Raw genomic sequence first — 16,229 nt, 5'->3', positions numbered from 1 at the left:
GACGGCACCCAAAGTTGTGTGGTGGAGCATATCTGCTGTGACATTAGAGGGGGTGATAGTACAATGTGCAAACACACCCAAGCTATCTTTAATCTGCCTGGCTTGCACACCTACAACAGTAAAGTTGTGATTGCCTGTGCTTGAGCATCAGTAATTAATTACTCGCAGGGCTGAAGTGAGCACTGCCAGGGCTTCATTGCTTTGATGCCCAACCTGGTGAGATTAAAGTGGTACTGGGTATCTCTCCTCAAACTGCAACCACAACCTGTGATTGCAGCGTAGATAGTTCTGCCACGCCGGGCCTCCTCGAGGGACAGAATGCGAACATTCACAGAACGATGATTTTCAATAAGTCTTGGAACCCCAGGGAAGTGCCGGGAGACTGGAACAAAGCTATTGCTGTGCCACTATTTAAAAAGGGTAAACGGCGTGACCTGGGTAATTACAGACCTGTTAGTCTGACATTGATCTCAGCAAGATAATGGAGTGGGTGATTTGGGACTCGATTTATGAAGAATTAAAGAAGGGTGACGCAATTAAATGCCAATCAACAGGGCTTTATGGAAAATAGATACTGTCAAACTAACTTGATGTCTTTTGTTTTATGAGATTGCAATTTGGTTCAAAAAGGTAACAGAGGTGTGTAATCTACTTAGACTTCTGTACTGTGTTTGATTTAGTACCGTGTGACATTTGACTGAAAAAAAGCCCTAGCATGCTATTGAAATGAACATGGCAGACATTAAATGGCTTAAAAGCTGGCTAACTGGTAGGTCTTGAAATGTGACTGTAACTAGGGTATCTTCATCAAGCAAGTGTTTTTATGGGAGTCCCACAGCGATTGTCTCTTGGCCCATTGCTTTTGGACATTTTTTCTTCTTATCAATGACCTGGAAGAAAACATAAAAGCATCACTGATAATATTTGCAGATGACACAAAAATTAGGAGCATAGTAAATAATTAAGCAGATAGGTAAATGATACAGAATAATATGAATCTTTTGGTAATCTAGGAACCAGAAAACAAAATGTGTTTTCATATGGCTACGTTTAGGAACAAAGAATGTAGGTCATATTCATAGGGTGACAGACTATATTCTGGGGAGCAGCGACTGGAAAAAATATACAGGTGGAGGTGGATAATCAGCTGTACATGAAATCCCAGTTTGATGCTTTTGGTGGAAATCAAAAGCAGGAATAGAAAGGATCTTTTCCCTCTGTCTGGCACTGGTATGACTGCTGCTGAAATGTTGTGGCATGGCCAGGCAGGGTGTCCACAATTCAAGGAGGAAGTTGTTAAAAATGATGAGGGTTCAGAGAAGAGACAGGGAAATGACTAAAGGATTAGAAAACCTGCGTTTCTGTGACAAACTCAAGGAGTTCAGTGTTTTTAGCTTAACAAGGAGAAGGTTAAGGGGTAACTTGATGAGGAACAGATATTTAATAATGAGCTTTCCAGTAGTATAACACAAACTGAAACTAGACAAACTCATGAAGCAGTTCAATAATCAATCAAAGGTAGTGGTGAATTATCCATCACCAGCGTTCCCTGTAAAATGTGCACTTGTTCAGCTGCTCAAGAGAGATTTAGATACTGCCCAGCTAGCTAGCAGAAGGCCTAGAGCTAGGTTTATGTTTCTCCTGGTGGTACACGTTCACACATTCCTTGGTGCACATAAAAATTATTCCACACGTGGATGGAAAAAATCTGTGCATGGATGGAAAAGATTACAGGGACCCTTGTCCTTCCCTGAAAATTTTTCAACCAAAATTGGCTGTTTTTGTAGAAGCTCTGTTCTAGGAATGATTTCAGGAAGGTCTCTGGCCTATGTTGTACAGAAGGTCAGACCAGCTGATTGCAATCAACGAAACCTATGAATGTTTCTGAGCAAGGTGCCTGATTGGTCAGAATGTCACACACAGGTTCTGAGCCTCCCATATTCTAGCGTTTGCCCAGCCCTGGCAGGAGACCTGCAGTTTTCTCCTTCCCGTACCTCTGTGGCATGAGGAGCTACCACAGTCTCTTCATCACAGTGCCTGAGCACATCATTTCATTATGCAGCACCTCCAGAGCAGCTGCTGCATTCAGTTGCTGCCCTCAGGACAGTGCGGGTTCTGTGGCTGCTAGGATGCCTTGGCAGTGATGTATTTACTACAATTACCAGCTCTCTTCCCAAAGGAGGAAAAATAGATGAGTAATATGTTTTGAAGGAGTCATGGCGTGAAGGCAAGAGAGGAACTTGAGCCTGAACTTATGAATAACTTACAGACTTCCTCCCTACATGCAGTCACTCCATTGGGGCATATCTTTCTTATTTGTAGGAGGTGTAATTAAAAAACCAAAAGCCAGCATCCCTGCATGCTGGGCTTGGCCATGTGTATCCAGTTGCTTTTGTCCTTGTGTCCTGATATGCAGATGCTTTTGTGCATGCACTCTGGCGTGTGTTTGCACCTGTGTTTGCATGTCTGTGCACAGGAATGCATGCAATCACACATCTGCAGGTTTTGATGTGTGTTTGTGTATGCGTACACCTGTGTGTGTGCGTGCGCGTGGCATTTGACTATATGACTTAGGTAATGATCTATTACCTATTACTGTAGTAACTGAGCACCCCAGGATCTTAATCCATATGACATCTCTGTAAGGTATTGGCTCTGCTATTATCCCTAATTCCCCATTGGGACCATAAGAATGACCACACTGGGTCAGACCAAAGGTCCATCCAGCCCGGTAGCCTGTCTGCCGACAGTGACCAGTGCCGGGTGCCCCAGAGGGGGTGGACTGAAAACAATGGTCAAGCAATTTGTCTCCTGCCATCCATCTCCAGCCTCTGACAATCAGAGGCCAGGGACTCCATTCCTATCCTCGGTTAATAGCCTTTTATGGACCTAACCTCCATGAATTTATCTAGCTCTTTCTTAAATTCTGTTACAGTCCTAGCCTTCACAGTCTCCTCTGGCAAGGAGTTCCACAGGTTAACTATGCACTGAGTGAAGAAGAACTTTCTTTTATTTGTTTTAAACCTGCTACCCATTAATTTCATTTGGTATCCTCTAGTTCTTGTATTATGGGCACAAGTAAATAACTTCTCTTTATTCACCCTCTCCACACCTGTCATAATTTTATATATCTCTATCATATCCCATCTCAGTCTCCTCTTCTCTAAACTGAAAAGTCCCAATCTTTTTAGCCTCTCATCATAGGGGACCTGTTCCAAACCCCTAATCATTTTAGTTGCCCTTTGCTGAACCTTTTCTAGTGCCAGGATATCTTATTTTAGGTGAGGACACCACATCTGTGCACAGGATTCAAGATGTGGGAGTACCATAGATGTATATAGGGGCAGTAAGATACTCCTTGTCTTATTTTCTATCCCTTTTTTAATAATACCTAACATCCTATTTGCCTTTTTGATTGCCTCTGCACACTGCATGGATGTTTTCGAGGAACTATCCACGATAACTCCAAGATCTCTTTCCTGATTAGTTATAGCCCCCATCGTATTGTAAGTACAGTTCGGGTTATTTTTTCCAGTGTGCATTACCTTACACTTATCCACATGAAATTTCATTTGCCATTTTGTTGCCCACTCACTCAGTTTGATGAGATCTTTTTGAAGTTCTTCACAGTCTGCCTTTGTCTTGACTATCTAGAAGTTTAGTGTCATCTGCAAACTTTGCCACCTCACTGCTCACCCCCTTCTCCAGATCATTTATGAATAAATTAAACACAATTGGTCCTCGGACTGACCCTTGGGGGACACCATTAGCTACCCCTCTCCATTTGGAAAATTTACCATTTATGCCTACCCTCTGTTGCCTGTCTTTTAACCGGTTCTCAGTCCATGAAAGGACCTTCCTTCTTATCCCATGGCAACTTAATTTACATAAGAGCCTTTGATGAGGTACCTTGTCAAAGGCTTTCTGGAAATCTAAGTATAGTATATCTACTGCCTCTCCCCTGTCTGCCTGTTTGTCAACCCCTTCAAAGAACTCTTAACAGATTGGTAAAACATGATTTCCCTCTGCAAAAACCATGTTGACTTTTGCCCATCAAATTATGTTCTCCATGCCTGACAATTTTATTCTTTACTATTGTTTTAACTAATTTGCCCAGAACTGACATTAAACTTACCAGTCTGTAATTGCCAGGGTCACTTCCAGAGCCCTTTTTAAATAATGGTGTCACATGAGCTGTCTTCCAGTCATTAGGTATGGAAGCTGATCCAAAGGACAGGTTACCAACTAGTGTTAGTAGTTCAGCAATTTCCCATTTCAGTTCTTTCAGAACCCTTGGATAAATGCCATCCAGTCCCGGTGATTTGTTAACATTAAGTTTATCTATTTGTTCCAAAACCTCCTCTAATGACACTTCAATCTGGGACAGTTCCTCAGTTTCATTTCCCATAAAAAACGGTGCAGGTTTGGGAATCTCCCCAACATCATCAGCTGTGAAGACGGAAGCAAAGAAATCATTTAGTCTCTCTGAAATGGCTTTATCGTCCTTGATTGCTCCTTTTGTATTTTGTATTGTCTAGGGGACCCACTGGTTTTTTAGCAGGCTTCCTGCTTCTACTGTATTTAAAAACATTTTGTTATTACTTTTTGAGCTTCTGGCTAGCTGTTCCTGAGAATCTTTTTTGGCTTTCCTTATTACAGTTTTACACTTAATTTGGTTGTGTTTATGTTCTTTTCTATTTACCTCACTAGGATTTGCCTTCCACCTTTTGAAAGATGCCCTTTTTATCCCTCACTGCTTGTTTTACATGAGTGTTAACCCATGGTGGCTCTTTTTTCAGTCTCTTAGTATGTTTTTTAATTTGGGATATACATTTAAGTTGGGCCTCTATTATAGTGTCTTTGAGAAGCTTCCATGCAGCTTGCAGGGTTTTTGTTCTAGTCACTCTAGCCTTTAATTTCTGTTTAACTAACCTTCTCATTTTTGCATAATTCCCCCTTTTGAAATTAAATGCCAGAGTGCTGGACTGCTGAGGTGTTTTTCCCACCACAGGAATATTAAATGTTATTACATTATGATCACTACTCCCAAGCAGTCCTGTAATAGTGACCTTGTGGACCAGATCCTGTGCTCCACTCAGTACTAGATTGAGAATTGCCCTTCCCCTTGTGGGTTCCTGTACCAGCTGCTCCAAGAAGCAGTCATTAATGGCATCGAGAAATCTTATTTCTGCATCTCGTCCTGATGTGACATGTACCCATCAATATGGGGGTAATTGAAATCCCCCGTTACTATTGAGTGTTTTATTTTGGTAGCCTCTCTAATCTCCCTTAGCATTTCAACATCACTATCACTGTACTGATCAGGCGGTCGATAATATATCCCTACTGCTATATTCTTAGTAGAGCTTGGAATTTCTATCCATAGTGATTCTAGGGAACATTTTGATTCCTTTAAAATTCTTATTTCATTTGATTCTACATTATCTTTCACATACAGTGCCACTCCACCACCCATATGGCCCATTCTATCCTTCTGATATATTTTATATCCTGGTATGATTGTGTCCCATACATTGTCTTCATTCCACCAGGTTTCCGTGGTGCCTATTATGTCAATTTCCTCCTTTACTACAAGGTACTCTAGTTCACCCATCTGATTAGTCAGATTTATAGCATTTGTGTAGAAGCATTTTAAAGATTTGCCTCCCCATCCCAGATGTATTAGATTCCCTTATACATGATTGTTTGTCTGATCTAGCCCATTGTTTGATGTCTTCCCTCTCTTTTGTACTTATTAAAATTAAATGACTCATCCAGTATCACAGGGGTGTGTGTATGGAAGATCAAAATGGGTCAGATCTATACCCAGCTACTCCTGTGGCTCTCAGTAGGATCAAAGGATGGGGAATCAGAGTGGAAACTGATGGGAGTTCAATTCTTTCGTTAATCTGGCCATGCAGCACAGTGGATGTCCTTCTGGTGTATATGGTTCTTTCTACCACATGGGCTCAGTCCATTCCCCTCTTGGGCAAAGAGTGGGGCCTCCAGGGCTTTCCCTCCTGGACGCAGTCTTCACCTCGACACAGGGCTCTACTGCCGGTCCATCAGAACTCATTTAAAGTCTTATAGTTCTCAGCAACTTTGCACTCAGAGCTCTCCATGGTGCTGCCACTCGCTTGCCTCTCTCCTTGAGATTTCCTGTGGCTCAGAGCAGATGCTGGTCCTAGAGGTGTTCTTATTGGGCCTTCCCAGACCCTGATTGGCCCCTTCCCTCGGCCAACACTCTAGCAGCACTTGGAGGGTTTCTTTATGGTTTACTGGGATGTGACGCAGCAAAGCCACAAGCTTCCAGCAAGGCGCTTCAGGGCCCAATCTGCCCCTTCACACTAGGTCTGTGAGGGAACAGAGAAGGGAGCGCCCAGAATCCCAGGGGTTAAAGAAAGCCTGTGGTCCCAGCTAGCCCTACCCCATTTTACCTGCAAGAAATGCCAGGCCTGGAGTGGGGAGAAAAGAAGAGAGCCTAGCTCAGTTTGGGGCTGACTAGTAAGGAGGCATGAGCTTGCGTCAGTGGTGAGAAGGCACAAACCAGAGCCTTCCTGCCCAGCAGCCATGGGAGCAAATAAACCCCCACCCCACCTCTGTGTGAAAAGAGAGTAATCTATTGAGAAGCCCCCAGTAAGCCATGCCCCATATTTCAGGACTAAACTAGGGAGTGGCTCAGAATTCCTGGGCCAGAAACACAGGGAAAATGGGCCCAATCCTACCCCCTTTACTGCCCACCTACTCAGTGATCTAGCCCCTAGGCTACTCAGCCTTTAGGATCCCACCACACGCTTATCTGCAATGTTCTGTTTGCCTCAGCCCTGGAGGTTTCATTACAATGTTGACATTTCATTGTACATTACAACAGAAAGCGAGTGGCATAATGAGTTGTTTGGGAAAAGAAGCTTTTGACCTCATTGAAATGCTTTGTTTCAGTTGCTTTGCCAAACAAAAGGCCATTGAAGTGGATGTGTTTCATCAGGAAGTGTCAATTTCAACACTGTGGCACTTCCCAAGGGAGAAAAAAGCTCCACCGAAAGAACTGGTGACCAGCTCTGGTTTTGTCTCATCCAGCCACGTAGTGCGGTGGGGGACCTCCACAGTTCAGGGAAAGGGGGCTGCACTTGTCATGCTGGAGCACAATAAAGAGCAGGATAATCTAGTCTTCTCCTGCCCTCCTGCCCTGTTTCTCACCCCCTTTCAAGAGCTGGTACCTGAATAGGACTTTTTGCACAGCAGTCTGCTGCTGCCTGCCCATTACTTGTGCAGTGAGAGGGTGAAAGCCATCATTAGGAGAGCAGGTTAGATCTGTGCTCTGTATAGGTAGTTCCTACACTGGGCTGCTAGAGATCTGGGTTTAATTTCTGGCTGTGCCCCGAATTCCCTGTGTGATTTTGAGCAAGTAATCTAGGGTATGTCTACACTGTGTTGGTGAAGCTGGGTGTGTTTTGAAACCTGCAGGTGAGCATCCAGACTTCATTGTAAACCTGGGTTTACTGGACTCAAGTCTCTTGACCATGCTAATGTGTCTAAACAGCATTATACAGCAATTCTGATGCAATCTTTGGGTTGAGTTGCATCCACACTGCAAAAAGTCAGGGTTGGTGCCAAATCACAAAAGGTCCTAAGACACAGATCCTGGGCACTTGTCAGACCAATTTGTGTGTGGACAGAAGTAGGATTTGAGTCAAGCCTAGGCTTAGTGTGGACTATAGTCATACTCTCTCTCTGTCTCAGCCTCTGTTTTATCATCTGTAAAATGGGGGGATCACCTACTTTTCTCCCACCTGTTTTCTGTTTTGTCGATATAGATTGTCACCTCTTCTGGGAAGGACTATGTGATAGGTGTCTGAAGCACTTACCACCAAGGGGCTTTGATCCTGGCTTGGGCCCACAGATGCTACTCTTATAACTCTCACATGCTGACACTAGCATCTGTCCTTGGTGGAGAGAAAGGCAGTGAAAGGATGGGTCCAGCTAAGGAGAGAACTCAGGGTAAAATAAAAATAGGGCACTGAGAAGAGAGAAGGAAGAAAGGAGGAAAACAGGAAAGAATCCACGTTAGAAGAAGCAGAAAAGCAGGCTTTGCTGTGTGAACAGACATCATTAGAGAAGGGAAGCAGGGGGATTTACAGATGTTGCAGAGAGAAGTCTGAAAGGACACAGAATTGGTGAAAAAGGATTGATCAAAAAGCCAGGTTAGAGGAAATCAGATCCCAAAACCGGTGAACAAGAAGCCCGACTACAAAGACTTGTAGTGCACAAACAGAGAGAGTAATAGCTTGGATATCAGTTGAGGGAAAGGTGCCTAATGGCCAAGTGAAGGCCCAGCAGGAAAAGAAACTCCATTTGTGGAGAATATTGGCGAAAAGAGTCACAGTTGCTGCCCACAGGAATACCCAATCTAAGGAGCAGGTTGAGCCAAAGAGCTCTAGAGAACAAGAAAGCAAGAGGGGAGGTGGACTCACAGCAAGGAGTGGAAAAGTTGATTCTTCTCTGAAGTATATTGTTATCTCTTTTGTTCTTGCTAATAACAATGCATATGGCTCTAACTGGACAGTGTAAAGAGTAGCTCACAAAGGCAATGAGTTGGTACCCTATAGTCTGTTATAAGTACAGTTCTCAATATTTGCTACTTTACTATATTATTTATACTCCTGGTACAGTTTTGAGGTTTTCCCTTCAAAACTTCTAAAAATTCAAATAATTCCTTTCTGTCTCGTTCTGCCTTTGTCTTTCTTCACAATTGGCTGAGCCTAGCAACACCATTGCACTCCTGTGATACAAAAAATAATTATATACACACACGTATAGAGAGATGTGGTCCACAGTTTCTTGGCAGAAACACCTGTCATTGGAAAATGCCTTTTAGTCAGAACTGAAGCTTTCTGCAGACATGTATTTGATTTTTGATGGCATTGCATTTTTAGAAGAATGAAACAAAGCATTTCAGTAAGGTTAAAAAAGTGACATCAAGTTCAAGATTTTTTGATGGATGGATGTTTTCCTTGGAAACCGTTTTTCATTTAGAAATTTATTTTACTTTATATCATTCAGGCTACGTCTACACTAGCACACTACATCGAAATAGCCTATTTCAAAGTAAGAACATTGAAATAGCTACTTCAACGTGTATCGTCTACACATCCTCCAGGGCTGGAGCCATCAACGTTCCACGTTGAAGTAGCGATGGGGAACATCGAAAGGAGCCGCCCTGGAAGGAAATGTGGAGCGTCCACACATACAAGCGCTCCCCATCGAAATAAGGGGCCAGCAAAGCCCCAAGCCATTCCCTTAAAGGGCCCCTCCCAGACACAACTTGCCCTGCACAGCACAAGATCCACAGAGCCGACAACCGGTTGCAGACCCTGTGCATGCAGCATGGACCCCCAGATGCAGCAGCAGCAGCCAGAAGCCCTGGGCTAAGGCCTGCTGCACGTGGTAACCATAGAGCCCCGCAGGGGCTGGACAAAGTGTCTCTCAACCCCTCAGCTGATGGCCGCCATGGAGGACCCCCCTATTTCGAAGTCGCGGGACACATATCCTTTACACATGCCCTACTTCAACATTGAACGCCGAAGTAGGCCACTATTCCCATCTTCGGATAGGAATAGCAATTTTGACGTCTCACCGCCTAATGTCGATTTCAATGTCGAAATAGCACACGGCGCATGTAGACACGACACATACTATTTTGACGTTGTGCCGGCTACTTTGAAGTAGCCAGCTAGTGTAGACACACCCTCAGAATGATTTCTCTGAAAATTGTGCAAATGGAAATGGCTCTTTTGATTGCACTGAAGTCAGCTTTGCCCCTTAAAACTTCGTTTCATGGGAAATTTCAAAATTGGGCAGTTTATTCTGGTTCAGAACAAGAACTAATTTTGAAAATGCAGCATGGCCTGCAAAAGGAGAATTTTGTTTTCTCTCTGTGTGTTTGTGTATTTATCCCTCTTTATTAATACATAGTGTGTATTGTAGTTGAGGTGAACTTTTTCTGTTCCATGACTCCATAGCTCCTGGGTGCATCCCTGTGGTCTCTGGGCTCATATCAGTACAACATATAGATATATAGAAGTATAATGGAAATGAGGCACTTACTGTAAGGCATGCTGTTGAACATCACCTGCTGTTTAGCATAAAAAGTTGATGTTCCACAAAGCCACAAGTAGAAGGCTCCATGAGAGCTTCTTTTGGTGTATCATGTAAATATACATGCTCAGAAGAAGTACTGTGAGAATTAATAATGCATAGCCCAAATCCTAAGGAAGAGCAGATTTGGCATATGGCCTTTTCTTAGGCAAATACACAAATATGTTTAATTTTCCAAGGCATAGACTGTAGGTAATTACATGGAATAATCCAGTTGACTCTTCCAAGCCATTTCAGTATATTAGTTGCCTACATGCACAGAGTTGAACCCAGAGGTGCTGTGGAGGATGATATAAGTTAATAATTTGTTTATGTGCTGAGGGCATAGCAGGAAAGGCAAAAAGACAGAGGAGGTAAGAAGACAACAACAATTATCCCCAGCACTCACATAGAGATCCAAAGGATATGCCTTGCAAATGAGGTCACAGTAACATCCGTTCCAAATGACTTATGGGGAAACTGTGGCACAGGAGCTACAATTTGCCCCGGGTCACCCAGAAAATGATGGGAGAACCAGGAACTGAAGCCAGCTCTCCTGATTTGTTCCCTGTCCACTGGACAACACAGCACCCAGCTGAACCACCTCCTCTGTCTTATTTCTTCCTTTCACTCATGTTCTGATAGGCCAATGACCAGCTTGCATTGGAAATACAGAAATGGGTGTCTCGAGTCAGAGGACCCAGTTAAGGGTAGTGGTTGCAGAGAGATAAGGAGGAGCAGAGAGGAGGGAACTCAGCTGGAAAGAACACACCCAATCCTGCTTTGTTACCAGGGTGTCAGTCAGGAGTTGATGTCAAAGTAGCTACACCAGTCTGGGGCAGCTGGGACCAGAAAGGCCATTCCATGAAGAGTGATGTTGAGAAGAAAGAAGCTGTAGTGAGTTAGTCTCTATCTGGGGGTACAGAGGCAGCGCTTGGGCTGGGATAAAGAGGAACACCTCTGCCATCACTAGTGTCTTAGTCACCTGTTGCTGGTTCCCTTAGTATGCCAGCGGGACTCATGCATTTGCATTCTAGTGTCCCTCTGAATTTGTCTTATATCATTGCTGACGTGCTGGATGATCACTCAGTGCTTAAGCCCCTTGCAAGAGCTGTGCTTTAATCAGCATCTTGTGCCAGTTGGCTGTGCATAACAATAAAAGCTTCACAATTCCCCACCGAGCCTCCCTGTCTGGGAAGTTCAGCCCTTAATGCTACAGACCCTAATGCTGTATTTGCAGATCTGAATCTGGGATGAGCTGAGAGGCAAACAGACTTCAGCAGCAAAAGCCCCTCTTTGGTTATTCACATACTGGAATCTGGCTGAAAAAAACTTCTGACGTTTCAACCCTTTACATCTAATCCCTGAGTGTAGACCTTTCTCTCCTTTGGTTTAGCGAAGTAATCCAAATGGGTCTCATTTCCCATTTCCAGGCACTTTGCTGATTCATAGATATTATCACAAAGTGACTGTAAAATGCTATCTGATCACAATGGCAATATTTGTACTAATTGGAGCAGTAAATGACTGCGCAAGAGGCAGGTGAGAGAAGAATCAAATCAGGTAGCATATCCAGCACACCAGGAATAAATTGGCATTGAAAGAAAATCGGTGGTTTGGTGGTATTTTGAAAGAGCATCTCAGTCTAGCGTGCTTCTACTCAGAGATCCACCGGCGCTGTGCAGCACATTGCCCAGGAAGTCTGAATGCTACAGAACCTGTGAGATGACTGTGTTTATTTTTGATTTCCATTTTACAAAACTGATACAAGCGCGCACGCACACACACACACTCACACATACACACACACACAAAATACATGAAACGTTTATTTTCATTCCTTTGTTTGCAGGTGCAGCTTGTTTTGAGTAACAATTCAGAATTAAGTTCATCGGATTTTTGAAACGTTCCTTTTCCTTTTAAGGCACAACCCGCCACTTCAGACAATTTCCTTTCTGACCTCCCCCCCAAAAGTACATATACAATTAACAAAGTGATACAAAAGCACATCCATTAGAAAGCTTTAGAGGTCAGGAAATATCCTGGAACAAATATTTGTCAGCAAATTCAGTGGCGGTGAATAACAACATTTGCTTGTTTGTATCGAATTCTAGTCAGAAAAGTAATGTGAAAAGGGTCTAATTCGAACTGGAATTCCTGATCTGGAGTAATTTGGGATAGTGCTGGAATGCAATCAAGTCATCTCTGCTTTGCTTACTGACCAGAGAAGAGTTTGGGTCAGCACTGCCCAGGTGACATCAGAAGAGTGAGCTAGTTTCTGTGCTGGCCCAGATCTGATTCTAAGCATCTCTGTCGGAGATGGTCATGGAAGAGAGAGAGGGAAACACAGCTGGGCTATCTGAGAATTTGCAGCCAAATCTCCTCTTGAATTGCAAAGCAAGCAGCTCAGATCTGGAAGTCTTGGAAGAAGAATAATTATGAAAACCAGTGTTTTTTTCCCCCTACCCATCACCAGTTTTGTGAGTACAATGCTAGTTACAGGGTTGTGAGTCACCTGAAGTGACATGAGGTATTCTTGCCACTGAGGAAAAGAGTGAGCATTCATTAAGTACTAATATTTTTATTTATTTATTATTTGCATTGCTTAAGAACTCCTGTTTAGGGCCAAAAACCGCTCATACAAATACAGAACGATATGACAGCTCCTGGAACTTGAAAACAGTAAGGGATGCTTTCAATAAGAAATCTCCATGCCTCCTTCAAAGATGATTTTTAAAGTAGTGCTGGTGTCCCTTACAACCCACATAAAGTCTGAGGAAGCACAGCCCATGGATTAGAATCAGGTAGACAGGGCGCTTTTTCTGGTTTAGCAACTGACCTGCTGTCAAACATTATCCAAGCATCTTCACTTTGGTTTCCTACATTTTCTTGGTCTCAGAGGCAAAAGTAACTTAAAATTCCTTCCAGATACTGTCCCATTGCAACCTGGGTTCCTGCCAGTCCTTTAAATATCTCCCTGCTGGCTTTTGCCACAGCTCAGCCAGCTTTTGCTGGAGCTGTGCATCTGGATGCACCCGCTTACCTCTGCTTGTTTTTGTTTGTTTACGTTCAAAGTTCTTGAGGGAAAGGCTGTCTATTACTTTGTGTATGTACAGCTCCAAGCACAAGGAGTCCCTAATCCCAACCATGGGCGTTAGGTGTTACTCTAACACAAATACAAAGAAGAAATCCAAAGTCATTCCTTTCATGTCAGCTGAGTCCCTCCTTGCTGCTGTACCTGAGTCTCTCGGTTTCTCTCAGAGTCACTGAGACCAGCATCGGGCCTGGTGAGGCTGACTGACACTGAAAGGCAAGCTGGGTTTCTTACCTGGGGCTTGGGATTTGCTGAGCACAAGCATGTGAGGTCACCTGCAGCACAGCGAGGAGCAACAGCTTCTGTGAAGTCCTCAGTGTGCGTTAGGTGCAGTTGCCCATATTCTGTCTCCTCCTCCTGCCCCCAACCACAGAAGGCCTTTCTGCTGTCCTTCCACCATGTCTGTGAAGTCTTTGGGCCCACCCGCACAGCAGTAAAGCCTCCCCACACTGTATCTTGGAGCTGGGATCCATTGATTAGGGCTTGCATCTGGGTTTAGATTCCATCTGTGGCCAAATGTCTACACTGCAATTTTGAGCTCAGTGAGTCTGAGTCAGCAGAGACAAGGCAGCCATGGCAGTGCAGTGGCTGGTTTCTTGCAGTGGAGATGTACCCCATGACATCCCTTAGAATCTGTGTGCCAGCCCTTCCTAGGATGCTTTGAGTGTTGGCTGGACCAGGGCCTGGAAAGAGGTGTAGCACTGCCTTTAACTGAAGGTTGGAGCAGTGGAGGGTGGTGAGTTTGTGTCACTCCTGCCTACTTGGAATATGATGCATCAGGCTCTGGCATCAAAGAGCGGGAAGTGATCTCTTTGGTAAGCACCGAGAATGGGCTTAGACATGGGCTGTACTCTACTCTGCGCTGGTTAGGCCTCAGCTGGAGTATTGTGTCCAGTTCTGGGCACCGCAGTTCAGGAAGGATGTGGAGAAATTGGAGAGGGTCCACAGGAGAGCAACGAGAATGATCAAAGGTCTAGAGAACATGACCTATGAAGAAAAGCTGAAAGAATTGGGCTTGTTTAGTTTGGAAAAGAGAAGATCGAGGGGGGACATGGTAGCAGTTTTCAGGTATCTAAAAGGGAGTCATAAGGCAGAGGGAGGGAACTTGTTCTTCCTTGCCTCAGGATAGAACAAGAGGCAATGGACTTACATTGCAGCAGGGGAGGTTCAGGTTGGACATTAGGAAAAAGTTCCTAACTGTCAGGGTGATCGAACACTGGAATGAATTGCCAAGGGAGGTGGTAGAATCTCCATCACTGGAGATATTTAAGAAGAGGTTAGATAGATGGCTTTCAGGGATGGTCTAGAAAGTGCTTGGTCCTGCCATGAGGGCAGGGGACTGGACTTGATGGTCTCTCGGGGTCCCTTCTAGTCCTACTCTTCTATGATTCTATGTACAGAATGAGAGTGACAAGGCGATCTCTGCTCCAAGGAGATTACAGTCTCAGTGCTTGTCCACCGGGGTTGTGAACCTGCATAACAAGAGTCGGGCATGTTCTGTTGCAGCTGTGCTGGAATAACTCCCCTAGTGGACACTGTATTTTGGAATAATTGCTCCCACCTCTGGAATAAATACCAGCCTTGAGGCATAAATTCCAGAATAGTGTCTATTTAAGGACTTATTCCAATAAAGCTATGCCGAGCAATTTCCCCATCCCATGGATGAGACCCACGGGGATGCCCAGGGGAAGGCATTAGATTGGAATGTTCATCACATCCTTGTGATTATACTGATCCCATTGCCACAGTATCTGAGCATCTCCCACATTAATGAATGTATCTTCGTGGCTCTTGGAAGATAAGGAATGGTCCCCAGTGTTTCAGAGGAGTGAAATAACTTGCCCAAAGTACCACCGAGTCTATAGCAGACCTGATAATTGATCCCTTCTTCCCTGAATGACAGGCTGGGGTCATAAACATACAGCCCCCTTACCCCTCTCTATTTGTTCCTTGTCATTCTGTTGCCATTAGTACAAAAGGGTACAGGATGCCTTCCTCAGGTGGGTGAGCAGAGCAGGGAAACAACAGAAAATGAGGAGCGTGGCACACTGGATTTGGGATGCTCCACCATGTTGGGGGAAGGTGAGAGCATGGCTAGCTCTGAGGAAATGGTGCTGCACCAAGGAGGGACTCATGAGCAGAGCAAAGGGGGAACAGGAGACACAAGACCTGGGGCTGTGCAGGACCTTAGAGAAAGAGAAGGTCAGAGTCATTTCTGAGGGTGAGGAGGAGTCAGGGGAAGGCCTGGAGGAGGGACATGACAGCACCTGCTCAGGGAAAGGGGGTGATCCTCTCAGAACAGACTGACTGCTAGTTCTCCTGACTGCACTCACAGTGCCAGGGGCTGTACATACACATGGCAAAGGAGATCAGAACCCACAGTGCCAGGGGCTGTACAGACACGACAAAGGAGATCAGAGCCCACCGTGCCAGGGGCTGTACATACGCATGGCAAAGGAGATCAGAACCCCATTGTGCCAGGGGCTGTACATACACACAACTGAGATCAGAGCCCACCGTGCCAGGGGCTGTACATACGCATGGCAAAGGAGATCAGAACCCCATTGTGCCAGGGGCTGTTCATACACACAACTGAGATCAGAGCCCCACAGAGTGGCTATTAAGAGATGGTTTCTGCCATTAAGAGCTTTGCTAAGCTCTGGGTATATCTTCTGTGAAAAAAAGGCAACCCTCAGGTTAGCCTCACTGTAGGCGTGGGTGCATTTTACATTGCCACGAGAGACTGGCAGTGCAGCTGCATGTCATCCAGACTCACCAGGCTTGGGTGGCGGGCTGGGAATTGCAGGGTAGACCTTTGCCATCTGCCTAGTGCCTGAGGGCAAGGGGTCTCAGACCCTGGCTCCAGCCCATACACAGCAGGGCCTCAGTCACCCTGTTGCCCCAATCCCAGTTCCATCCAGTGAGCTCTGGAACTCGGCAGGGCAGACACGGCTTTAACAGGGGTTGGCAGCTTGCCTGCAGCTCCAGCCTCCAGGCAGCC

This window comes from Carettochelys insculpta, chromosome 25 (assembly GCF_033958435.1).
Source record: "Carettochelys insculpta isolate YL-2023 chromosome 25, ASM3395843v1, whole genome shotgun sequence".
Taxonomy (NCBI): domain Eukaryota; kingdom Metazoa; phylum Chordata; order Testudines; family Carettochelyidae; genus Carettochelys; species Carettochelys insculpta.
This window is presented reverse-complemented; position numbering follows the sequence as displayed.